Source organism: Cetorhinus maximus, chromosome 23 (genome assembly GCF_964194155.1).
Source record: "Cetorhinus maximus chromosome 23, sCetMax3.hap1.1, whole genome shotgun sequence".
NCBI classification, from domain to species: domain Eukaryota; kingdom Metazoa; phylum Chordata; class Chondrichthyes; order Lamniformes; family Cetorhinidae; genus Cetorhinus; species Cetorhinus maximus.
Window position 1 is genome coordinate 17,127,145 of NC_135901.1, and position 26,432 is coordinate 17,153,576.

A 26,432-nucleotide genomic window follows, 5' to 3' on the forward strand; every position below is an offset into this window, starting at 1 on the left:
TGTGAATGTGCTGGTGTCTCAACAAGGTGGGTAACTGAGTGAACCCCTTCCCACACACAGAGCAAGTGAACAGCCTCTCCCCACTGTTAACTCTCTGATGATCCAACAGTTTGCATAACTGAGTGAATGCCATCCCACACTTAGGGCATGTGAATGGTTTCTCCCCAGTGTGAACTCGCTGGTGTAACTGAAGGCTGGATAACTGAGTGAATCCCTTCCCACACATAGCACAAGTATACGGCCTCTCCGTGAACTCGCTGGTTAGTCAGCAGGTTTTGTTTTCTTTTAAAGCTCTTCTCACAGTCAGAACATTTAAAAGGTCTCGTGTCAGAGTGAACGAGTTGGTGTGCAGTGAGGTGGGTTAGTCGAGTGAATCCCTTCCCACAATCTGAACAGATGAACGGCCTTTACCCAGTGTGATTGTGTCAATGAATTTCCAACGCAGTTGGTGATGTGAATCCCTTCCCACAGTCTCCACATTTCCATGGTTTCTCCGTGGTGTCAATGTCCTTGTGTCTCTCCAGGTTGGATGATTAGTTGAAGTCTCGTTCACACAGAACACGTGTATGGTTTCTCCGCACTGTGAATGGTGCAATGTATTTTCAGGCTGTGTAACTGGTTAAAGCTCTTTCGACAGTCAGGGCACTGGAACACCCTCACTCCGGTATGTATGTGCTGGTGTTTTTCCAGCCACAGGCAGAACATACAAAAAATTCTCCTTCCACGTTCAACTGCCAATGATATTCAGGTCCTGATGAATCGAGTGACTTTGTCAGATCTGCAGAATTTTTTGCAAATTACCTCCTTCTAATCCCTGGAAAAGAAGTTGACAGTGTCAGTATCACTATCAGCCCAGGATTGAAATTCAGAATAGGCAATTCTAGTTCCTACAGAAAACTCTTTCTTCTCTTGTTTCTACAAAGATGGGTTCAATCAAGGTAAAAGAAGTGACAATCAGCAACAAACCCCTAACAAGAATTCAGAGAACATTTCTATCTAAACCAGAATCTTGTTCACCGTGTCTATACCCTGTCTATCACTCTGTACCCTGATGTCCCCACCAGCTGATGAAGGTGGACACCACATGCTCCCTCTCCAGAGTTACTGGGGCACAGGCGAGACTGCGAAAGAGGCTGGCAGCTGGTGTGAAGCCATGCCACTGTCGCCACCCCGCACCCCCCCCCCCCCCCCCCCCCCACGCCCACCATATCCCCCGTCCATCTTCAATCTACAAATTGTTGTTTTAACCAAGACCAGGTTCAGGAGAAGATCCTCTAACTTACCTAGCCCCTCCACATTGGACAGGCAAAGATTGTAATCAAACACTGAGGAGCAGCCCCTTCAGGTAACGATACAGGGGCTGCAAACTCTCACAACGAATGTATGCATGGCCCATGGACTCCTCGAGGTTGCAAACATCACCTGGGCACTCATGAAGGAAACGGACACTAGGACCCGGATGGGAACAGGGGCCGTGAAAGTCCGCCCATTCGGTTACGTCACCAAGACGCGAGCATTCTGCTCCCTGCTGAACCAACAGGCCGTTTCGTGGGAAGAGACCCGAAGCTGCAGGTTTGTTTTCGGGGCATGAGGCCTTCCGCAGGTGTTTAGAAACCCTCCCCTTCGATTCCGCATCCATTTTGGTGATACGACAGACAAGCGGCTCTCCAGAGCCATCATTGCGCATGCTCCAAACGATGGGTAGAAATGCGCGTGCGCACTGCTCTCCTGTAGTGGGGATAGGAGGCATTCACCATTGCGAGGGATGCTGGGTAATGTCCCCGCCACGGAAAGTCCTAACCAGTGTATAGAGATTTATTTTGATATGACGTGGATTTTTGAGCGCGGTGGTGTGGAAATCAATGAAAATCGGATCCAAGTTATACAGAAACCCGAGTAAAACTCTCCTTCCATCTTATGTGCATAAGCCAGCAGTTTTTCCATCCACGGGTCTTTTAATGCTCCAGGGTCAGGGAATCCAGCTAGAACTAGTTTGTGTACAAGGTGATTGCGTGGATCCTGAGCTGTGGAGGGATTTACACAAAACAATGGTAATTTTAAAGGTTGAAGGCATCGAAATTTTTACTCCATTCTGAAGACCAAGAATGTTACCTTAACTACTGAAAGAGAGAAAAAGTGAAACATTGTCCATCTAAATATTGGAAATAGGTTAAAAATGAGGGGGAAATCAAACTCCATATCTTTAACAGATATTGACATGGAAAGAGGGAAATGATTGACCTTCAGAGATCCAGTCCACTTGTGAATCAATCACCACTCACCAACACTGTCAGAGTTCAGGGGCTCAGAGGGAAAAAAAATTGCTGCTGTGAATCTAATTTGGGAAGTACAGTTAAAGAAACAGGATTCAATTTATAAACTAAAGTATTGAAATTCAACTAACAATAATTGTTTCCAATTAACATATTCATTTTGCCCAGCACTCGTGGGAAATGTTCACTCTTTTATACTATTCTATTTTTCTATGATTATGATGCATGACCTTCCCCTCCATTCTGTAACATATAAATGGTGAAGCATTCTACCCAGAATGTTCCATGTGGGTGAATATGGCCAATCTTCATCAGAAGGGCCGTAACGTACAGGTGGGGGAAGGCCCCACCTCTCCCGGAAGGAAGGGATCTGCTGGACACAGCCTCTCCCACCTTACAAATATGTGGGGCTTCTTCATATTGCAACATCCCAGCCAATTCGTAGTTGTGAGATTGCAGGAGAGTAATGTTTTTACTTAGGCTGGGAGAGTTTGATGGGACAGTGTCGAGGGCGTTTAACTCTCTATCGAAACCGTGCTGTACCTGCTCTGTGGCACTGTTTGATGTGGCATGTTGTGGGAGTTCTCTGTATCTAAGCTGGGCTGTACTCGCCCTGGACATGTTTAACGAGACGATTTGGAAGAAGCTTTGTTCGGCCTCTAATTCTCACACGTGTTGTACCTACCTTGGGAATATTTGATGGGAAAGTGTAGCGGGACCTTTACTCTGTTTCTAATACATGTTGTACCTGCCCTGAGTGAATTCCACATTGGAATAGGCAGTGAGATAATGTTATTCCTCTTCACACAATGTTTGCCTGAAAATCTCATATGAGAGACCTAATAATGTCTTTGTATTGAGTTCATCTCCTGACCCTGGCTCAGTGTCAAGAACATGCATTATCTGTCCTTTCAGATCATTGGTCTATTCATGTCCAATTTTATCTTCAACAGGACCTCCTAGAACCTGCTCTGATTGCAGATTCTTAGTTTTAATTTGTGTAAGTGCCTTTGCTATTGAGAAATGTTTAATAGAGTTATTAAAATTATTCAGATCTTCCTCACCTGGCTTCCCTCTGTCTACATTCCCCACCTTGAGGCTCAAGAATGTTCTTCCTTTCGTAGCTTCAAAGCTTTTCTCTTGGTCAGTGCAAACATTTCCATTATATCCTTTCTCCTTGTTACCTGTCTTTGAATTCTCTTCATCAACCAGACCATGAACGTTAGGGGACTTAGCATCATCGGTAATACCAAGAGGAAATTAGAGGCAGTTATTATCCAAGTATGTTGTTCTGTATTTCACACTATTTGCTACGGGGGCTGATCACCCAGTGTAACAATGGACCATACAATATTAACAGTAAGAGGTGGAATTTAATGTGTTTATTTCTATCCTGATTGTTTTAAAGTCTGTTTCTCCATGGAGTATGTGTAATGCATTGATAATATAAAATGTCTCATCCTACTAACCACATTAATCACTTTATGCCGTTGTGTTGTTGAGTTCCTGAGCATGTCTGGGATTCATTCCTCAGAGCAGGTTCACCATGCATTTCAACATGTTAGTTACTTCACATGTAACCAATCACATCTACACACTCACACCAGTATCCCAATATCATGCTACACATGCCGTCTGATACAAGCCATTCTTGACTTTCAGGTAATCTTACCAAAAGATCAGGAGGGTGTCTGACGATCTTGACTTATCTCCCCATTGCAGGGTGCAATGCCTCAGGTACTGACCAGACAATTAAATGCATTTACCTTGAAAAGTTCAGAGGCAAGAAAACTAAAATCTCCAAGAAAAGGCTTTCAACTTATTAGTCTCATTTACACTTTCCTTTCTTCCACTTAAATGTACATGGATACAAAATTGAGCTATTTTATTGACCTATACCCAGGATGAGTTCTTCCAATTTCCATTTGTTCATATGATTTTCTCTATCTTTTACTCAAAGTGGGCCATCCCATTAATTATCATTCTATCTCATTTATGAGCCCTGGAGGAACTTAACTGTCCAACTCAATATTCACGTAATATGGTGTTTTTACATCAGAGATAGAAATACTTACAATTCTCCCATATCTCCCGTTCTCAAGTACTTTGTCTTAAAAGGTAACAAATGGGATAAAGCCAAACCATTAAAAGGCAAAGTCTTTAGTTCAAATTGTCACAGTGGAAAGGGTTAACTATTCTGCTTGTTTGCGGAAAGGTTGGAGCAAACATTCTCAAATGTGCACAATTGTATCAACGTTACATAACTTTTCTTTTCAGATCAAAGATGAGCCAAACATGATTTTTGTTTCTCCAATTCTTTTGGTATTTCTCACAGCTCTTTTGTTCTCTCTTCAGATTACTGTTACGATCCCAGCTGACGTTCATACTGGACAATAAGATCCCAGAGTGAATCCTGGTTTGACAGTTCCTAATTTTCTTTGAAGAAACCGTGGAGGAAAAGTCATCAACAGGAGTCTGTTGACGAATTTCTAACGCAAGGAATAAACTATTTATTAAACAAGAAATAATGAACTATATTATGCCAGATAAATAATGGGAAAGATCTCAATACCAACACAAGAAGACACTTCAGACACACACTATTCCTTTACCCCAACAATATCTTTACAGGGAAGAGTTACCACGAGATTGACACAAAAGCTTCTCGCTTCGGACTGCCACAGTTGCAAACAATTTTCTTCCGGTGAAATCCTGAGCATTCACTCGATGCTTATCACCCAACTTGTATCTCTCCCTGAAACACCCAAAAAACACATTCTGAACTCTTTGCTTCTTCAACTGCAAAGTGAACAAATGAGTTCCCTAAACTCTATCTTCCAGTAGCATCTCTGCTAAACTGATCAATTTACTGAGTTCTATTAGCTGATTATTCAGTTAACTACTGTCCCCAAGAGCCTCAGAATTTTTCTTATCAGAGAGCTTAAAATTCCTGTCCTCTCTCTCTGACACACTCTGAACACTCAATGACAGATGCGACCAAAGCAGATTCCATGGATTTCTCAACACCCCACCCAGACGTTTGTCACATTGTGAGCCAATCAATCCCACAGAAACTTTGTCTTTCTCATGAGGGTTTCTGATCTCCACATCTGAAGACCTTGCCTTGGAATTCTTTCCAAAAGTATTCCGACTCGGGCAGTTTCAACAATGGCCCACCTCACAGGGTTTTAATCTCTCCTTCTGAGATTCCTTTCCCCTGGATTCTCGAGCACACTCAAGCATCACATTCCAAGCACAATTTCAGATCTTTGGCTGTGCCAAGCAGAACACCACTGCTTCAAAGAGGTACCCAACAGCCCACAGCATTGAGTCACCAACCTTCAGCTGCCTTCTCGGATCTTCAGGGCTTCTCTCAAGCCCAATTCACTATAAGTCTGCTCACTGCAGCTCCTTCTTTAACTCTGAACCTATTTCTCTGCTCCTTTCCTTTACCTCATTCAAGGGGATCTATTCCTGTCCCCTCTCTTCATTCCTTACCTGGAACTACCTTTTGGGACCTCTCCCTGGTTTGGGAGCTTCTCCCTGTCCCTGTCCCAAGTCCTGCTCCCTGGGACACCTCCAAGATAATGGTGTTCCGTTTCAGGTCATCTGACTTGCATTTCCAAACTGAACCAACAGAGATGAGTTGAGGTTTCATCACACACCTTTTCAAATGTGTAATATAACTGAAGAAAAATGAAACTAAATAAGTTAGCATTGAAGTTTCAACCTTCTTAGACCAAAAAGAGTCAAAGAGGGTGGAGCTTCCCACAGCTTGTCAACTCCAGCTCATAATTTCAAGGCTGAAGCTTATCTTTAGGGAATCCAACTTTTCAGTGCCTTTGATAATTCTACAAGTAAATTGTGATTAATGCTACAAGGTTTAATTTAATCAGTAATTGTAATATTTCACTTTTCTCAGCACAGAAGCTGGCAGCATTTTAAATCCCAATTGTATGCTTCTCTTGTAGCTGGTGTATGGAGAAGATCATGTCCACTGTAGATCCGCCAGCACAGAAACTGCACTGTGCTTCTGGGTACACATGACCGCAGTGAAGGTCTTCCCTATGATACTAAGGAATGAGATACCCCTGTAGTTGTTGCAATCCCCTCTGTCACCATTGTTTTTGTATATTGTGATGAGTTTTGCATTATGCATATCTTGTGGAACAGATCCTACTTTTCAGAGAAGGAGGTGGTCACAATATCTGGGACTTCCTGTGCCTGAGCAGTTTGGTTAGAACACTATCCTTGCCGGGTGATTTACTGCTTGCTAAGCAATAATTGGCCTGTTCAAACTCAAATGATGCAGGTTCCTCATCCAACGCAACCATGATGGGAAGCTGCAGGAGAGTCAAATGGAGACTGAGAGATGTACGTCTCACAGGAGTACAGCTCACAGTAATGTTCAACCCAGTGGGATATCTGTTTACTTCTGTCAGTGAGTACGTCACCATCCGTGATTTCAGGGGTCAACTTTGGTGATGGTCGGACCAAGCACCCTCTTGATCCCATCATACATAGCACATACATTTCCACTGTCACAGGCAGTTTGGATTTCTTGATATAGGCTGATCCAGTGTTTATTTGCACAGGATCTCCCTGTCTTTTACATGACTGTCTTGACTACTTTCAAATTGTGCAGTGTTCTAGCTGTTGGGTTTATGTTGTGCATCAGGTAGGCTTTGCTTTTTGCTTCAATGACAGATGTCATCTCAGCTGAATAGGTCCTAAACCAGTCTTTGTTGAGGGTTCCACCTTTACCAAATGTTGCTGCTGCTGTGTCAGAAATGATTGAATCAGCGACTTCCAAACTTCATCAATATCAGTGTTGATTGATGAAGCTTTTATTGATGTGCCTGTAAAATATTTACTGCTTTGGTTTAATGTTCCTTATTAATTTAACCTCATGATGAAGGTGTCACTGAAGAATGTGCAAGTCAGTAAGAATTGTCAGCAAGGATTAATCAGCACTTTATAACAAGAGATGTAAAAAATGGAACCTTTCTGACACCAAATTATAGATTTATATAAATTAGGATTGAAGTAACAGTTCATAATTTTATTGTAAACTTGTTCTTGAGAAGAGTTCTTGTATTAAGGGGTAAGATCACAAATGGTGCTTTCAAAAGGGTCATTGCAGCCCCGAAAGTCAGTGACATCTCCAGAATATTAAACTCCAGCCAGTTATAAGGTTGTGAATATCAGCAAAAACAAACCTAATATTGTCGGACTATCAGTCCTGGGTGTGATTACCAGCAGCAATAACAGCAGAGTCCAACCCCTGTAATCACTTGTGAACTCACTCGTGTCTCAGCAGGTGTTGTGACTGAGTGAATCCCGCCCCACACAAGAAGCAGGTGAATGGTCTGTCCCCGGTGTGAACTCGCTGATGTGTCAGTAGTTGGGATGACCAAGGGAATCCCTTCCCACACACGGAGCAGGTGAACGGCTTCTCCCCGGTGTGAGTACGTTGGTGTTCATTGAGGTCGGTTGACTGCCTGAAACTCTTTCCACAGGAAGTACAGCTGAATGGATTCTCCTTTGTGTGCATTCGATGGTGTGACTGGAGGGTGAATACCTGAGTAAATCCCTTTCCACACACGAAGCAAGTGAATGGTCTCCCACCCATGTGAATCCGCTGGTGTTCAGTGAGGATGGATGAAGACTTGAACTTCTCTCCACAGGTTGTGCAGCTGAATGGCTTCTTCTCAGTGTGAACTCGCTGGTGTGATGGAAGGCCGGATGACCGAGTGAATCCCTTCCCACACACAGAACAGCTGAACAGCTTCTCCCGTGTGTGAATGCGCTGATGGATTTTCAGCCGGGATGAAGAATTGAATTCTTTTCCACAGTCCTCACATTTCCATGGTTTCTCCATAGTGCTGCTGTCTTTGTGTCTCTTAAGGTTTGAGGATCAGTTGAAGCCTTGTCCAGACACACTGAACACATGTACAGTTTATCCCCACTGTGAATGGTGTGAAGTTTTTTCAGGCTGTGTAACTGGTTAAAGCACTTTCCACAGTCAGTTTACTGGAACACTCTCACTCAGGTGAATGTGTGTCTTGGTGATTTTCCAGTCACACTGATGTTTGAAACATTTCCACACAGACTGAACAGGCAAACATTTCTCCATCCACATTGAAAGGCTGATGATCTTCAGGTCCTGATGAATCGAGTGACTCTATCAATTTATGCTGTGATGTTCGGTTTGAGCCTCCTGTCTGTAAATCCACCCGTTCTAATATCCTAGAAAAGGATTTACAAAACTCATCACTGTAAATACAGGACAGAAATTCTGAACAGACAAGTCTTGTTTCTATGGAACATGTTTTCCCCTCATGTTCCTGCAAATCCTCATCCCACACACTCTCCCTCCTACCGTGCTGAAATCCAAATCCCAGAGTGACCAACCTTACTGTATTTTACAGAATTGTCCCCTATTTGAGAGTCAGTTATTCTGGTCTTCCTGGTGCCGGAACTCCGTTTTGTCCCTTAAATTGGACCGGTCAATGGGACTAGCGGAATAATATTTCGGCACAGACTAGAAGGGCCGAATGGCCTATTTTTCTGTGCTGTAGTGTTCTATGGTTCTGGTCGCTCTCCATACAGAACCCTGTCCCCCACTGTTTCTGTGCTCCAACAGCTCTGGCAGCCAATTCACCGCATCACCCCCCGCCTCAGGCAACACCCCACCCAACAAACCCCCACCCACTCGTATGGACTCCCAAGGCAGGCTGTCCCTCAATTTTCTTCCTGTGATATGGTCATCCTGCCAAACCCTTCATACCATATCCACCATTCCTTTCCTCACTCCCAGTTTTATCCCTCTGTCTACTCTGGCTGGGTTCTGTTCTCAAATACCTGTGTGGAAAGTGAGAATATAATCGATGAATCAATCATTTTCTCTCCTGGTCACTGGGCCCCTGAAGCCCCGCCCACTTACTGTTGCTTCAGCAAGAAAGTAAAAGACCCGGAGCAACAAACGCGGGTCCTGCAGGTTCTTATTGGGAGTTTGGGGCCTCCAGCGGGTGTTTCTGAATCCTCCCCGCCCACCTCCCAGGGTTTCCTTCCTTCCCACAGATCAGATTCCTCATTGATTTGAGCCCAAAGTGTAACCTCTTATTTATTGTCCCCCCCTCCCCCATCCTCTGATGTGAACCATCCTCCACTCGCTGACCCAGGATGGCGGCCGTTAACCTGGGCCTGTTCCCGGGAGGGAGAAGCCCCGCAGCTGCACACCAGGCGCTGATAATTATTCATAACGGTCACTCCAGCTCACAATGCCCGGGCAGTGATTGACGGCAGGTACGGACCAATAGGAATAGGGGATGGGGCTGTAGGACCGAACGAGAGCGGTTGGTCCTCCAATCGGACTGAATGGGGGGGCGGGGCTGAGCCCATAACTCCATCATCCCTCATTGTCTCCGCAGGCGCCCCGGCTGCGCACTGTCCCCGATAAAGGTGGCGGCCGTTAACCCGGGCCTGTCTCGGAGAAAAGCCCGAGAAGCTGTCGCCCTTTCAAATACTGTGCCCAAGCTTCGTATTCGGGGCTGGAGGCTTACACGAGGTGTTTATGAAGACTTCCAACACACCCGCCGGCTCCTTTCCTCCCTCCTGACCCACCCGGCGGTAACTCACCAGCTGAGAATTTCCACACAGCCGCTTCAGTCATCCGCCATCGTCGGCAATGCGCATGCTCCAGCTCACAATGCCCATCATCAATAGGTAGATGGGGCAGGGTTCGAGGACCGAGAGGGAGCGGCTGGTCCTCCAACCAATCGGAATGAATGAGGGGCGGGGCTGAGCCCGGATCTCCCTCATTGGCTGAAACTCTGCATCATTTTGAAAGATTTGTCTCAAACTCCAGGAGAAAACTGGACCTTTCTGTTTGTGGCTTAAAACAGATGAAACCCTGTGGGTGTGGAGCAAATATTTCAACATTTGTTACTGAAATGTGGGAACATGATGAAACAATGGACACACAATTCAAGGGCTGACTTTGAGGAATAACTGGGCAGACAGGGAATGTCACCATTGGAACAAGGAGAGTCTCTGGTTTCAATAAATGAACTGGAAGAAGGGTTAGGATAGGTTAGGGAGAAGGTTAATACTGTCATCATTCAGAACAACAAAGAATATAAAGGAAGAACTGATTTCAAAGACAAACTCTTGTATTATGTATGGATGAGATATGCTGAATACGTTTAAAAGGGGTTTTCTATATTAGACAAAATCTAGAACTCAGATGAGGATATGGATTGGTGTTCGGTGGGAAGATCTGGATCAGTGTTTTACTCCAGGAAGCCTTAAAGTCAGGGTGACAGTATTTCAGAACAGATTTCTGTGATAGCAGCAATCCCATTGCTAACTGTCAGTATGACCAATGGAAGTATTTAAAGTGGAGACCAGAGGGGTGCTTAAGGATGATTTACACAAGGAATTTGTGAACTATCTGAGGATAACAGTGTGCGGAAAGGAAGGGATGTGGAAAGGAGCAGACATTTCATGTTGTTCCAGGCGAAGTGGGTCCTAGTTGTGTCGGAGTCAGGTTTTACACAGCACAAGGTCAGCCTGTGGTTTCACCCTGGATGAAGAATCTCTGAATGGTACCATTCAAATCACTCGATGGGATTCTCTGAGAACCAACATCGTCTGCTCAAAGAGAGGAAGGTTTTGTGTTACAGCTAACGAGAAGCAGCATACACACTCAGAGACCTACACACAAAGACCCATATGCTCTCTCACACACAAGCACACACATCCACATGTACACAAACTAACACACACAGTCATCCTCCCCCCACCCACCCCCGCACATTCTCACATGGAACAGGTCCTGTGCCATTGGATGGACACTTGCCACCCTGAATAAAACTGGGGATAAAGTATTGATGTCTGTAAGGGCCATAATATTAGATAAATCCAAGTAAATATTACTCTTGACTCCCTTGTAGATCAAAAATCTGTCTAACTCAGCCTTGAATATATTCAATGACCTGGCCTCTACTGCTCTCTGGGGTAGAGAATTCCAAAGACTGACGACCCCCTGAGAGAAGAAATTCCTCCTCATCTCTGTCTTAAATGGGAGACTCCTTAGTTTTAAACTGTGTCCCCTAGCTCTAGATTTCTTCATGATGGGAAACATCTGCTCAGTATCTACACTGTCATCCCCCCCAGAATCTTCTTTGTTTCAGTAAGTTCACCTCTCATTCTTCTGAATCCCAACAAGTATGGGTGCAACCTGTTCAACCTTTCCTCATAAGACAACCCCTTCATCTTAGGAGTTGGCCTAATGAACCTTCTCTGAACTGATTCCAATGTTAGTATATCATTCCCTAAGTAAGAAGACCAAAACTGTACAAGTACTCCAGCTGCTGTCTCACCAATGCCCTGTGTAGTTGTAGCAAGTTCCCTACTCCACCCCCCTTCCAATAAAGGCCAACACTCCATTTGTCTTCCTCATTACTTGCTGAACCTTCATGCTAATTTTTCATGATTCATGTACAAGAACACATGAGGGAGTGGTAGAGGCAGGAACCCTCACAACATTTATGAAGTATTTAGATGACCACTTGAAATGCCATAGCATACAGGGCAATGGGTCAAGTCCTGGAAAATGGCCAGCACAATCACAATGGGCCCAAGGGCCTGTTTCTGTGCTGTATAAGTCTATGACTCTATGACTATGACTCTATGACACCCAGATCCTTCTGTACTGCAGCATTGTGCAGTCTCTCACCTTTTAAATAATTTTCTACTTTTATATTCTTCCCGCCAAAGTGGGAAAGCTCCCATTTTCCCACATGATGCTCCATCTGCCAAATTTTTGTCCATTCAGGTAACCTATCCATGTCCTTCTGCAGACTCTTGGTATCCTCCTCACAACTTGCTTTGTATCATCAGTGATTTTGGCTACAATACAGTCAGTTCCTTCATCCAAGTCATTATTAGAGCCGGCTGCTTTTGTCTTCTTCAATTGTGGGTGATATTGGTCCCCATTCTCCTGGACACTGAATCCATCTTGTTCTAAACTGGGTTCAATGTCAGACAGTTCAGGGAGTCAGGAATCATTCACCCCTAGACCTACACTGACAGACAAAACTGCAGACAGTTCTCAGTAAGGATTCCTCTGGTTCCTCACTTTAGTCAGTTGTCTGGACCATTAGTCAGGATACTGAAACCCACCTTTCTTACAGTCCACTCCTGGAGGCCCCATCCCTGAGCCTACAATCTTCAGCAGGGTCAGTGGTGGAGTTCCACAGCGGGAGTGATCTCAGAGTAACTATCAGGAATGCACCCTTGGGGATGTTCCAAGGCATATGGTTTTAGTTATCCTGGTGTCTTACACACACACACACATTAATAAAACAGGGAGTTTCTGAAAACACGCTGCAGGTCCTCCTTTATTTGGAGATCAAATGTCTGCTGTATGATTGTCCCAGAAGTTAACAGGCTTCTGTGAATCCTCCAGTTAGATGTTCCCAGTTTTAAATTGGTTTATTTTAAATGTTTTAACACCAGCTTTAAAGTGCTAGATTCAGGACTGCCACAAAAACACATTAAATCTCCATGGAATAATTACCACAGTCATTCTCTTAAACTTAAACCTGCTGTTTCACTTTTAGTCAGAAACAGATCACAACTTTACACCAATCTCTGATTTGACAGCACATTTCCAGCATTCACCGTTGTTCTTCCTGACTCTAAACACAGTTGTGAAGGAGCCTTCTGTTCCGTGTCTAGGAGCTCTGAACCATGGAAGACAGCGGCTGGGACACATTTCTTACATACCCCAGGATTAACCCACATGGGGACTTTGTCGTCAGTGAAGAGAGATGAGAAAGACCCTGTCAGTGTGACCCTGAAGGACTGTGTCCAGGCTGAAGTTCTGTTCCTGCCGTATGATCTTACCCTAGCTTGTCCTTTCTGAGTTCCAGCCAGGTGATGTTAAACACTCAGGTGGGAAAGACAAAAATCTACAACGTGTTGAAAACAAAGCTGTTTTATTTCACATTTATCCAGAATATTAAACTCCAGTCCAATTAGCGAGGTTATTAACATCATCAGAAACAAGCTCCAACTGTCAGAGTAAAAGCATCAGAAAGTTCTGGTACAGAAAAAGGCCATTTGGCCCATCGTGTCTGAACTGGCTGAAATAAAGCTATTCAGCCAATCCCACTTTGCAGATCTTAGTTTGTCATCCTGTATGTTCCAGTAATTCAACTGCATATCCAAGTCTTTCTGTTAAATGCAATGAGGGTTTCTGCCTGTACGACCCAATCAGATAGTGAGTTCCAGACTTGCACCACCCATTGGCTGAAATGATTTCTCCCTCCCCCTCTCATTCCTTCTGCCAATTATTTTAATTCTAACCTATACCCTCCCTCTGGTTATTGATCTCTCTGCTAAGAGAAAAAGGTCCTTCCTGTCCACTCATTCTGGGCCCCTCATAATTTCATACACATCAATTAAATCTCCCCTCAGCCACAGAAAATAACCCCAGCTTATCCAATCTTTCCTCATAGTTGAATTTCTTCAATCCTGTAAATCATAAATCTCCTCTGTACCCTCTCTGGTGTGAGAATATCCTTCCTATAATGCAGTGTCAGAGCTGTACTCAGTACTCTAGCTGTGCTCTAACTAGTGTTTTGCACGATTCCAGCATAATCTCCCTGCTTGTATATTCTAGACTTCAGCCAAGAAAGGAAAATGTCCCAAATGCCTTCTTGACCACCTGATCTACCTGTCCAACCACCTTCAGGGATCTGTGGATATGCACTCCAAGGTCCCTCTGTTCCTCTACACTTCTCAGCATTAACCCATTAATTGTTCATTCCCTTGTCTTGTTTGCCCTCCCAAATTCATTATCTCACACTGCTCCAGATTGAATTTCATTAGCCATTTTCCTGTCCATCTGACCAGTCCATTGATATCTTCCTGCAGTCTATGGCTTTCTTCCTCATTGTTAAACACATAAACAACTTCAGGATCACCTGCAAACTTCTTACTCATGATCCCCACATTTAAGTCTAAATGATTGCTATAAACCACAAAACTGTGGAGCCCCACTGGAAACAGGCATGATTCAGCACTGGATGTGATTAACAGCAGCAATAACAGCAGAATCCAACCCCCACTGTCGCATGTGAACTTGCTGGCATCTCAGCAGGTTGTTTGACTGAGCGAATCCCTTCCCACACACGGAGCAGGTGAACGGCCTCTCCCCTGTGTGAACACGCTGGTGTGTCAGCAGATTCTGTTTACTTTTAAATCTCTTTTCACAGTCAGAACATTTAAAAGGTCTCTGATCAGTGTGAACAAGCTGGTGTGTAGTGAGATGGGATGACTGAGTGAATCTGTTCCTGCACAAGGGGCAAGTGTATGGTCTCTCCCCAGAATGAAATCGCTGATGCTTCAGAAGGTTGGATGAATCAATGAATTCCTGCCCATACTCAGAGCAGGTGAACGGCCTCTCCCCAGTGTGAACTCGATGGTGTCTCACCAGGTGGGCTAACCGAGTGAATCCCTTCCCACAGATAGAGCAGGTGAATGGCCTCTCCCCAGTGTGAATGTGTTGATGTTTCAGAAGATCCTTTTTGCTTTTAAATTTTTTCTCACAGTCAGAACAATGGAACGGTCTCTGATCAGTGTGAACAAATTGGTGTGTCAGAAGGTGGGATGAACAAGTGAATCCCTTCCCACACACGGAGCAGGTGAATGGTCTCTCCCCAGTCAGAGTGCGTTGGTGGTTCAGTAAATCCTTTTTACTTTTAAAGCTCTTCTCACAGTCAGAACATTTAAAAGGTCTCTTATCAGTGTGAACAAGTTGGTGTGTCAGGAGGTGGGATGACTGAGTGAATCTCTTCCCCCACACTGCACAGGTGAATGGCCTCTCCCCAGTGTGAGAGCGTTGGTATATCAGTAGATCCTTTCTGATTTTAAAGCTCTTCTCACAGTCAGAACATTTAAATGGTCTTTGATCAGAGTGAACCTGCTAGTGAGTCCGGAGGGTTGATAATGCATTAAATCCCTTCCCGCATTCAAGGCAGGTGAATGGCCTGCCACCAGTATGAACATGCTGGTGTGTGTGGAGGCTGGATGACTGAGTGAATCCTTTTCCACACACAGAGCAGGTGAACGGCCTCTCCCCAGTGTGAATACGTCGATGAGTTTCCAACTCAGATGGGTAATTGAATCCCTTCCCACAGTCCCCACATTTCCATGGTTTCTCCATGGTGTGGGTGTCCTTGTTTCTCTCCAGGTTTGACAATCAGTTGAAGCCTCATCCACACACAGAACACGTGTACAGTCTCTCCCTGCTGTGAATGGTGCACTTTTTTTTCAGGCTGGTTAAAACTCTTTCCAATCATTGCACTGGAACACTCTCACTCATGTGTGTATGTCTCAGTGCTATTCCAGTCACAACGTTGTTTAAAATCTTTCCTTACAGACAGACATTTCTTCTTCCAAATTCAAAGGCCGATGATATTCAGGTTCTGATGAATCGAGTGACTCTATCAGATCTTGACATGATGTTTGGTTTGAATTTCCCATCTGCAAATCCAACCCTCTGAATACCCTGTAAAAGGAGTTTACATTAAAATACTCAGAATATTCAAAAAACAAAGGCCATTCTGTCCAACGACTACGCTGGTTTTTATACACCACATGCTTCTCCTCCCATTCCATGCACCTCATCTCATCCTTTCAGCTTATCTTTCTATTCCCATTTCCCTCACGTACTCATCTAGTTTCCTTTCAAAATTATCTCAATGGTTTCCTATGAGTTTCACATTGTAATCACTCTCAAGAAATTTCAAGTGAAAACATTCTCTCCATATCTACCGCGTCCAACCCATTGATCATTGTGAAGACCTCTATCAACTCACTGCTAACTCTTCCATTTTCTAAAGGAAAAAGAAAGCTCCACCCTTTTCAATCTTTCATAACAGAAATATTTGTTCTGGTTTACAAAAGTCATCACTGTCAATCCAGGATAGAAATTGAGAAGAGACAAACATCTCTCTTGGTTTTAGTTTGCTGGGTGTAAATCCTCCCCTTCTAACCCCCTGTAAAAGGAGTTTCCAAAATCCATCCCTGTCAGTCTAGGATAGAAATGAACACCATTCTCTCCTCCTGCTGTCAGGGACAGGGATTACTGCGCATGCGTACTGCTGCACATTGACCCTAGAAAGATGGCGGCCGTTCATTCGGGCCTGTGACCGGAGGAGGTCGGCAGCTTTGCTCGATTTGGTGCAAACGCGGATCCGGCAGCTTCTCATTCGGGTTTAGAGGCCGATACCTAGCGTTTATGAAGCATCCAGTCCATTCTCCGGCTCCATTCCTCTCCTCAGTTACGCTGTTTCTCACCTTGTCCCCCCATCCTTCCTCCTTCAACTCCCGCAAGCCCCAGTCTTCAGTCACAACGACACTGCGCCTGCGCGCAGGGCGCCAGCCTGATGGATGATCAGGTGGCACCCTTCCTTCATTCCGATTGGTTGGAGGACCAGATTGTCCCGCTCAGTCTTCCAGTCCCGCCCACTCTTCCTATTGGTCCGGAGCTGCCGTTAATCACCCGGGCATTGTGACGGTTTCAAACGCTGAGAGCGGCCACAGACTCAAGCCTGACTTGATGACTCTTGGCAGCATTTTCTGTTCGGGAATTAGAGCTAGAGATGGAGTGTCTACGGAGAGGGAAACAGAGTAAATGTTTCAGGTCGCTAAATTTTTATCCAAGCTGGAAGAATTTAGAGATTTAGTTGTTTTCCAGCATGTACGGAGTCAGGGAAATGAGAAGGGGAAAGGAGAAAAGAACAAACGGTCTTGTGATAGGATGGAAGGCTGGAGTGATTAAATGATAAAGCAGATGATGCAAGGCAACACTGGGTGATAAGGAGACAAGTAAATAAACTAATGGGACAACTGAAGAGACAAAAGACAGGTCCAGATGAGATATGAATGATAACAGCAGAACAATTACAAGCACCTACTGTCTGAAAAAATGGGAGTGGTGGTTATGATCCAAAATTGTTGAAATTAATGTTGAGTCCAGAAGGTTGCAAAGTGTCTAATCAATGATGAGCACTGTTCCTCGAGTTTCCTTTGAGATTTATTGGAACAGTGCAGGAGGCTGAGGACAGAGAGGTCAGAACTGAAGTGAGGCAGAGAACTAAAATAGTAAATGATCAGAAGCTCAGTATCACGTTTGCAAACTGAATGGTGATGTTCCACAAAGCAGTCACTCAATTTGATTTAATCTCCTCAGTGTAGGAGAGATGGCATCATGAGTAATGAAAACACGATGCTAAATTGCAACAAGTACAAGGAAATCACTGTGCCACCTGGAAAGCGTATTGATAGCTGGGAATGTAGGAAGGGAGGAGATGAAAGGGTGGGTGCAGCATCTGCTGTGCTCACACGGAAATGATACAAAATGATGTTCATAAGAAGACCAGAAATAGGAGCAGCAGGAGAACGTATGGCCACTACACCATTAAATGCTCTTCCTCCTTAACTCCACTTCTCCTCCCTATCTCCAAACCATTGATTCCCCAGTATCTAAACGTTCATGGATTTGCATCTGAAATATATTCAAGACAGAGAATAATTTGCAAGTGCTCCTGATCACTGCTCGGCAATCATATTAACTGAACTTTAGTCTGGCCTAGTGTCACAGCACTGAAATCTTGTCTTTCTCTGACATGTTATTCTTAATGTCATAATTGACAGATTAAGAGTAAAACAGCCACCGTTTCACTGTAAGGAGAAGAGACAACTTTGTAATTACTCCAGTCTGGCTCATTAGATCTGGTTATTCCATCCCATTTTATATTCATCTCATGGGAAAATGAGTAAAATACTGAAACATACGCGCTTTTGGGGACAATGGTGAGTTTGCTGCTCAGATTAGCTTAGGTCTCCATATTATAAGATAGAACTAAAAGGACTGGAGAAGATGCAAGAAAAAAATACTAGAATGATGCCAGAACTGGCAGGTGACACCCATTAAGAAAGACGGGACAGGCTGTAAATGTTTTCTCTAGAAAAGAGAATGAAGGATGACCTGATCCTTTAAGACTATGAAAGGGTTTGACAGGGTAGACAAGTGGCAGATGTTTCCACTTGCAGACAGAATGAGAATAAATATCATTTAGTCGCTAATAAATTTAATATGCAATTCCAGAGCAACATTTTAAACCAGAGATTAAAAACAGAAAACATTGGAAATACTCAGCATATCTGTGGATGGAAACAGAAGATTAATATTTAAATCTGTGCACAGATGCAGTCCAGTTCTGATGAAAGATCATGGGCCTGAAATGTAAACTGTTTCTCTCTTCACAAATGCTACCAGAATTGCTGAGTATTTCCAAAATTTTCTGTTTTTAATTAAGATTTGAAGCATCCACAGTATTTTGCTTTTCTTTAACTGGAAAATGCTGAAATGAACTCCATGTGACATCAAGAAAGAGCTAAAGACACTGGATACTGCAAAGGCTATGGGCCCAAACAATATTCCAGCAATAGTACTAAAGACTTGTGCTCCAGAACGTTCCACTTCCCTAGCCAAGCTGTTCCAGTACAGCTACAACACTGGCATCCATCTGGCAATGAGGAAAATTCCCCAGGTATTTCCTGTACACAAAATGCCGGACAAATCGAACCCATCCAATTACTGCCCCATCAGTCTCCAGCCCCAATAATCTGTTCATTGACGCCCAGTTTGGGTTCCGCCAGGGCCACTCAGCTCCTGACCACATTACAGCCCTGGTTCAATCAATGCCAAAAGAGCTGAACTCCTGAGGTGAGGTGAGAGTGACTGCCCTTGACAGCACGGCCGCATTTGACCGAGTGTGGTATTAGGTAGCCCTGGTGAAACTGGAGTCAATGGGAATCAGGGAAACCTCTCTGCTGGTTGGAGGCATACCTAGCACAAAGGAAGATGGTTATGGTTGTTGGAGGTCAGTCATCTTAGCTCCAGGACATCACTGGCGATTGGGCCTCGGACACTACCTCAATTGCTACATCAATGACCTTCCTTCCATCACAAGGTCAGAAATGGGGAGGTTCACTGATGACTGCACAGTGTTCAGCATCATTTGCGACTCCTCAGATATTGAAGCAGTCAATGTTCAAATGGAGAAAGACCTGGACAATATCCAAGCTTGACTGACAAGTGGGAAGTAACATTTGCAACACAAGTGCTAGGCAATTACCATCTCCAACAAGAGAGAATCTAACCATCACCCCTTTACATTCAATGGCATTACCATTGCTGAATCCCCCACTATCAACATCCTGGGGGTTACCATTGACCAGGAACTGAACAAGATTAGCCATATAAATACTGTGGCTACAAGAGCAGGTCAGAGGCTAGGAATCCTGTGGCAATAACTCACCTCCTGACTTCATCATCTACAAGACACAAGTCAGGAGTGTGATGGAATACTCTCCACTTGCCTGGATTAGTGCAGCTCCCACAACACTCAAGAAGCTCAACGCCATCCAGGACAAAGCAGCCCACTTGACTGGCATCCCATCCACAAACATTCACTCCCTCCACCACTGACGCACAGTAGCAGAAGTGTGTACCATCTACAAGATGCACTGCAAGAACTCACCTTAGACAGCACCTTCTAAACCCAAGACCACTACCATCTAAAAGGGCAAGGACAGCAGATCCCTGGGAAACACCACCACCTGGAACTTCCCATCCAAGCCACTCACCATCCTGACTTGGAAATATACTGCCGTTCCTTTGCTGTTGCTGGGTCAAAATCCTGGAACTCCCTCCCTAACAGCACTGTGGGTGTACCTACACCACATGGACTGCAGTGGTTCAAGAAGCTAGATTACCACCACCTTCTCAAGGGCAATTAGGGATGGACAATAAATGCTGGCCTAGCCAGCGACGCCCACATCCCTTGAATGAATTTTAAAAAAGATTGTGAAACTAACCACCAGAAGGATTTGTGATTCCCGCCTGAGCTGGAAATTCTTAGATAAAACCTCACCGTGCAAAGATAATTTGAAAGCTGAATGTGGAAAAGGATTTACTCAGTCATCCCACTTACTGACGCAACAGCACGTTCACATTTGAGGGAGGAGAATCAGACTCATTGTGTGTGCAAAGGCATTCACTCAATTTGCCCCCTGGTTAACACTCCAACTTTAGAAATCCAACACTTTTGATCTACGACTAGTCCATTCTTATTCTGGAGGGATAGTTTAACCCTTATGTCTATGGAAAAAAAATCACTTGTTCACCCCACCTACTGAGACTCCAGTGAGTCCACATCTAACTGTAGGGGTTTGTTCTGCTGTTAATCACACCCAGGACAGAACTATGGTGGAAGACACGTGCTCTTTAGTTGCTGTATCAATTAATTTAGTAAATTTGTAACTTGGACAAATGGCTCCAATTGTAATCGGAATTCTGATCGCAAATCACAATGTTCTACTAAAAAAAATGTATGATCACAATGGCGTCGCTCTGACCCAGCATTTACTGCGGGTAAGAATGTGCCCTATCCACACGACCGGCGCGCCTCGCGCAGGCGCAGTTTCCCGCTGAGAGTAGAGCATGCGCAGTGCAGACTGTCAATGGCGCTGCAAGGAACGGGGAAGAAACAATCGAGTGCAGTTGAGTAATGGAGTCGGTGGGTGAGCGGGGAGGATTAGAGCCAGCGGAATGGGCGGGGGGGCTTCATAAATACTACGCGGAGGCTTCGAACCCCGAGTAAAAAGTTACCGGTCCCGCATTAGCACCGAAAGGTCTATGAGCTGCGGGGCGCCTTCCGTTCACAGGCCCGGTACAGCAGGGCGCATGCGCTGTGATCCTGGATTAGGAGACAGGCAAAGAGTGGGTTGCCACCTTCCAGGATTGGACTGGAGTTTCCAGGAGCTGAAGCTCAATCTCCAGGACATTGCTGTGTGCAGCACTGGAGAAATATCTTAAGGGCATTAAAAAGATTGTTTTAATTTGTAATTTTCTTTGAATGTTTCTCTTTATAAAAATATTGAAAGTGGGACAAATCATCATCCAATTGCGTCACGAGACATTTTGCTTTCCAATTGGCCTGAGAAGGCAGTGTGTCACAAGGAAGGATGTGTTGGCCGACTCATGGCTGGAGCATAGGGACAAGTCATGTGATGGAACCTCCATTTAATCAGAGTTGGCAACCCTAGAGGAGAGAATATTGTGAATTTCTGTCCTAGACTGACAGTGATGGTTTCTGTAAACTTTACAGGGCACTGGAATTGGAGGATTGATAGACGGGAAACTCAAACCAAACATCACAACAAGATCTGACAGATTCACTCGATTCATCAGAAACTGAATATCAGCAGCATCTGAATGTGGAAGGTTTGTCTGTTCTGTTTGTGGGAGAAAATTTCAGATATCAATGTGACTGGAAAAACACCGGGAGGGAGTGTAGCACAATTTTACCTGAGTGATATCCAAACTCCAAGGGTTAAATTACAGAAGAAGATTACACAAAAGAGTCATTATGGCACAGAGGAAGCCATTTAGCCCATTGAGTCCATGCCAGTTTTCTGGAGCAATCCAGTCATCCCATTCCCCTGCCCCTGCTCTATCCCCATATCCTTGCAGGTTTATTTCCCTCGCGTGTCTGTCCAATTTCCTTTTGAGATCATTCATCATATCCGTTTCCACCTCCTTTCGTAGGCAGTAAACTCCAGGTCATTACCACTCACTGTGTAACAACATTCTTCATCACATCTCCCGTACCTTTTACCCAAAGCCTTAAATCTGTGTCCCCGAGTCCTTGTACAATCAGCTGATGGGAACAGCTTTTCTTTGTCCACCTTATCTAAACCTGCCAGAACCTTGTGCACCTCAATCAAATCCCACCTCAACCTCCTTTGCAGGAACCATTCTGGTAAACCTCCTCTGCACCTTCTCAAGGACCTTCACATCCTTGCTAACGTCTGGTGACCAGAAGATACTCAAATTGGAGCCTAACCAGTGCTTTGTAAAGATTCAGCATAGCTTCCTGTTTTTGTTCTCAATGTCACTATTTATGTAGCTCAAGATCCAATCGGCTTTGCTAACTTCTCTCTTAATACATCCTGTCACCTTCAGAGATCAAAGCACATGAACCCCGGGTCCCTCTGTCCATGCACACTCTTTAGAACTGAGCCATGAATTATATCTTCCCTCTCCCTATTCCTTCTGCTAAAATCCAGCACCGCACCTCACTATGAGCATTGTAATCCCGGAAACCCGGGAATTTAGAAGATGAAGAGGTGATTTGATCAAAGTTTTTGGGATATTAATTGGAACTGACCGGGTTGATAGAGAGAAACTATATTCACTGGTTGGGGAATCTAGGACAAGTGGGCGGAGACTAAACATAGAATCAGGTTCCAGCACCTTTTCAGGTAGAGCGTTCCTGATCCTGACAACTCTCTGTTGGTGCAGAAACTACTGAACTCGATGCTGAGTCTGGAAGGTTGTAAAGTGACAAATCGAAAGATGAGCTGCTGTTCCTCAAACTCCCCTTGAGCTTCATTGGAACAGTTCAGGAGGCCAAGGACACAGAGGTCAGAGTGGGAGTGGGGTGGAGAAGTTAAATGATAAGTGACCAGAACTTCAGGGTCCAGCATGCACTTAACATGGTCAAATCCTTCATAAAATCCTGGCAGTATAACATCCAATTTCCATTTGAAATGATTAATCGTCTCCACTTCCACCACCCTCGTGGGCTGAGTTCCAGGTTATTATTGTAGAAACATGCTCTCAGAGGCTTTTTAGTCAAACAAATTAAGCTTTATTTAGACAAGAGCTTGTGTGGCTGCTTGTATCCAGCCAGCCCCTCCTGCAACCACTTCCTAGGAAACTCCTCCCCTAGAATTTATACCCCTGCACTAGCTACACATTGGTTGAACAAATCACGTGACCCTACTTGCTGTGAAAAAAGTTCTTCCTCATATCCCCTCTTGCATCTCTTGCCCAAAACCTGTATCCTTGTACCATCAGCTAATGGAAAAGGATTTCCTTTGTCTATCTTATTCTAAACCTTTCATAATCTTGTACACCGCTATCAAATCTCCCCTCAATCCCCCAGCTCCAAAGAGAACAACCCCAGCTTCTCCAGCCAAACCTTGTAGCTAAAATCCCTCATCCCTCGAACCATTCTGGTAAATCTCCTCTGCACCTTATCAAGGCCCCTCACATTCTTCCTAAAGACTGGGGACCAGAACTGGATGCAATATTCTAGTTGTGACCTAACCAAAACTCTATAACATAAGAACTAGGAGCAGGAATAGGCAATTCGGCCCCTCGAGCCTGCCCAGCCGTTCAATACGATCACGGCTGATCTAATTTCGGCCTCAACTCCAATTTCTCGCCTTCTCCCCATAACCATTCAACCCATTACTAATTAAAAATCTATCTCCTCAAAATTATTCAGTGTCCCGGTATCCCCTGCACTCTGGAATAGTGAATTCCATAGATTCACGACCCTTTGAGAAAAGTAATTCCTCCTCATCTCTGATTTAAATCTACCACACCTTAGCCTCAAACTATGGCCTCTTTTTCTAGAATGCCCCACAAGGGGAAACATCCGCTCCACGTCTACTTTGTCTATCCCCTTTAGCATCTTATATACCTCAATTAGATCTCCTCTCATCCTTCTAAACTCTAGCGAGTATAGGCCTAAACTGCTCAATCTCTCCTCATAAGACAAGCCCCACATCTCTGGAATCAATCTAGTGAACCTCCTCCAAACCGCCTCCAGTGCAACTAAATCCTTCCTCAAGTAAGGGGACCAAAACTGTGCACAGTACTCCAGGTGCGGTCTCACCAAAGCCTTGTACAGTTGCAACAACACTTCCCTATTTTTATACTCTTCCTTTTGCAAAAAATGCCAAAATTCCATTTGCCTTCCTTATAAATGCCAAAATAATGCCTCTGTTTTTATACTCAGTACCTCTATTTATGAAGCCGAAGGCCCCATATGCTTCACTGACTACCCCTCAATCTGTCCTGCCATAAGAAATTGGTCCCACAAATGCTTTAATCATCACCCATACTCAGAAAGCCGATATAATGATACAAGATTTAAAATAATTCCTGTAATATTTGCCCTGAACCCCAATACACCCGTCCCCAAGGTTATATCATCCCATCTTCAAGCACCTTGATGTTCAGATGATAAGGGAATTATCCGGGGATTTCAGAAGTCAGAACGCAGGGAGAGAGATGGGTGGACTATGACCACCAGTAGCCAAGACCCCGGCGTTAAGGCAGTTTTGCAAAACTCTGCAATCGTTCCTGTGATAGTGACACCAGTAAAAAGGGTGGAGGGAAGAGAGGGATCAGTGACTGGGCTGGAATAGGGGCCACGGCTGGCACGGCCGCTGGGAAGCACTTAGACATGGAGAATATGTGGGAACAGGACGAGGCTGTGAGGCAGCAATGGACAGGAATCTTCAGTAAAAGAAATAAAAGGCAGAGAGATGAAATCCTGGAACAACAAGAAGGAGTGAAATCCAGAAAAGAGATGGTGGACGGACTGATCGAGAGAAAGGGAACGGTCAGTAAGATCATTCAGCAGAATAAGATTGAGGTGAAAAGTCAGAACATGTCTAAAGCTGTTCCCTGTGTGATGTAAAGAGGGTTTTTATTGGATCAGATACAACAAGGCCAGGAGGACATTGAAAAACAATACATAGTCCAACATTAGACAGTCCAAAGGGCCTGGAGAGGGAGGGTTAATAAACCTCGGGAGTCACAGGGCCGGGAGGATATTGAGAAACAATAGAGAGCCCAAAGGGTCTGGAAGGGGAGGGTTAATAATCCCAGGGAGTCACAGGCTGCACAAACTTCGAGTGTGAGCCCAGGCCCATTTTAAAACAGTGAACAAATAAATCCCTGATTTTACTGAGACTCTTTTCCATGTCCCAGCTCCTGTAAATACTGACTGGAAAGGGACCAGAATCTCCGGCGGTTTCACTCCGCTAGCTGCTCGTGAGGAAGTGATCTCCGATCAGATTAATGTGCTTCTGCTGTGAGTATTTAATAAAGTGTCTGAACCTCTCATTGTGCTTCCTGTCCAATATCCCCCTCATTCATGGATCTTCTGTTTTACCAACTGGGGGAAAAAAAATTGCCTAAGGCAAAAGCAAAAAACTGCACATGCTGGAAATCTGAAACAAAAACAGAAATTGCTCGAAAAGCTCAACAGGTCTAACAGCATCTGTGGAGAGACAAACAGAGTTAACGTTTCGAGTCCATATGACACTTCTTCAGAGCTGGCGTTGAAAAAAATTGTCTGTTCGCTGATTGGCCTCAATGGTGGCAGGATTACTCAGAATGCCTCATGGGTCAGAAAGCCCCCTATCGATGAGAACAGGAACCCAGAGCGACTGCGTGGGGGCCGGGCTGTGCTCAGAGCATGCTCAGTGCGGCTGGTGGAGACGGACTGGGGTGGAACAGGCAGCTGAGGAGGCTGGAGGAGATTGTGGATGCACGGGAGGAATTGGAGCCAGGGGTGGGTCAGAATTAGATGATCTCAGATAATCCTGGAAGGCTGAAGGGCTGGAGACGACCACGACCGTCAGGGAACACAGGGGATGATGGTGAACAAGACTTGGTACAAGTAAGGACATGAGCTGCTGAGTTTTGGGTGACCTCCAGTTTCTATGGAGTTGAATCTGGGAGGCCGACAAGAAGCACAGTCAAATCGTTCAGTTTAGAGGGAACAAAGGAATGGATGAGTTTCAGCAGCAGATGAACTGAGGCAGGAACACAGTTGGGCGATTTTACTGAGGTGGAAATGGCTGGTTTTAGTGATTTGTAGTCAGAAGCTCAGCTTGGGCTAAAATATGACAACAAGATTGTGAACAGTCTGGTTCAGCCTCAGAGAGCTGCAAGAGGGATGGAGTCAGTGGTTAGGGAGTGGAGTTTGTAGCAGGGACTGAAAACAATGGCTTTCATCTTCCCAACATTTAAATGGAGGAAATTTCTGCTCATCCAGTACTGCATGTCAGACAAGTCTGGACAGTGTGTGAGTTGGAGGTGATGGTGTTCATTGACACCTGTTACCTTCGTCCTTCTAGGTCGTGGGACGTTGAGGGCTTGGGATATTCTGCCAAAGTTCTGGTTGAGCTGAAGATGTATTAAACACA

The 26,432-nt window shown here is 44.7% G+C and overlaps 3 protein-coding genes and 1 long non-coding RNA gene across 4 annotated transcripts in view; 2 read left to right on the plus strand and 2 right to left on the minus strand.

Moving 5' to 3' along the window:
- The window catches only part of LOC144696999 (uncharacterized), a 608,705-nt gene that overhangs the window by 378,576 nt on the left and 203,697 nt on the right, over nucleotides 1-26,432 (plus strand). The gene's annotated exons all lie outside the window — the stretch shown is intronic.
- Nucleotides 1-26,432, plus strand: part of LOC144697121 (uncharacterized) — a 392,678-nt gene that overhangs the window by 333,022 nt on the left and 33,224 nt on the right. The gene's annotated exons all lie outside the window — the stretch shown is intronic.
- LOC144697096 (uncharacterized) overlaps nucleotides 1-26,432 on the minus strand; it is a 470,203-nt gene that overhangs the window by 82,087 nt on the left and 361,684 nt on the right. The gene's annotated exons all lie outside the window — the stretch shown is intronic.
- Nucleotides 13,265-16,696, minus strand: LOC144697605 (uncharacterized). Its single transcript, XR_013580402.1, has 2 exons — nucleotides 16,647-16,696; nucleotides 13,265-15,855 (listed from the first exon to the last, which is right to left on the minus strand). It is a non-coding gene; the product is annotated as an uncharacterized LOC144697605 (long non-coding RNA).